Source organism: Dipodomys ordii, unplaced genomic scaffold (assembly GCF_000151885.1).
Source record: "Dipodomys ordii isolate 6190 unplaced genomic scaffold, Dord_2.0 Scaffold161, whole genome shotgun sequence".
Taxonomy (NCBI): Eukaryota; Metazoa; Chordata; class Mammalia; order Rodentia; family Heteromyidae; genus Dipodomys; species Dipodomys ordii.
This window is the reverse complement of record NW_012267377.1, coordinates 1,515,277-1,516,102: the sequence shown is the minus strand read 5'-3', so window position 1 is coordinate 1,516,102 and position 826 is coordinate 1,515,277. Positions and strand designations below refer to the sequence as shown.

The 826-nt window shown below is 35.4% G+C and overlaps 1 protein-coding gene across 1 annotated transcript in view; it reads right to left on the bottom strand.

The window, feature by feature from the left end:
- Nucleotides 1–826, bottom strand: part of Sugct (succinyl-CoA:glutarate-CoA transferase) — a 637,858-nt gene that overhangs the window by 431,257 nt on the left and 205,775 nt on the right. The gene's annotated exons all lie outside the window — the stretch shown is intronic.

Here is an 826-nt window from a genome sequence, read left to right as displayed (position 1 = left end):
AAAAAAAGAAAAGAAAGAAAAAATTAAAATTAAAATAAAATAAAATTGTTCAGGCTGATATGGATTACAAAATAAAAAGAACAATGAGACCTTAAGTTCAAACCTCAGTACCATTAAAGAAGGAAAAGGAATCCCTGCTCTTACCCTTTCTGTCAGCATTGTACTAGAGATGCTAGACAATGCAATAAAGAAAGAAAAATTACCAAATGGTATAAAGATGGGAAAGCAAAATAAAACTAATATGCTCACTTCATTATGCTGGCTACTAGGAGAGATGGCTACTGGGAATAATTCTTGAATTGGTAAAAATACTCTTCTCTAAATTATATTAAGTGAAGTAAGCCAAGCCCAAAGAAACATAGGTCCCATGATTTCCCTTATTTCCAATATCTACTATATATATGAGTCAAGCAGAAAAGGTCAGATAAGGTGATGTTAGGAAAATGAACCCTAAGATATGTATTTTAAATGTATTTTTTTCTTTCATACATTTGTTTCTAACACAATTATAAGATTATTTCTTTGTTGCTTTGTATGTCCCTCCCCCACAGTATAACCCCTGCTTTCACTGTATTTGATGTAGGTATAATTTGTGGAGGGGAAGGGGAAAAACAAGTCGTTTAAATAAGGATAAAGGTGGACCTGTTGCAACAATGAGAAGTACAAGGTGTCATGTCAAAAGGAACTTTACAACTTGAGGGGGGGGAGGATTGGGTGGGGGGGGAGAGAGGATGGGAAGAGATGGGAAGGGTAAACAAAGGAGGAGGCTACAATGCTTGATAAGAAATGTACTCACTATCTTGCCCATGTAATTGTAACCCCTCTG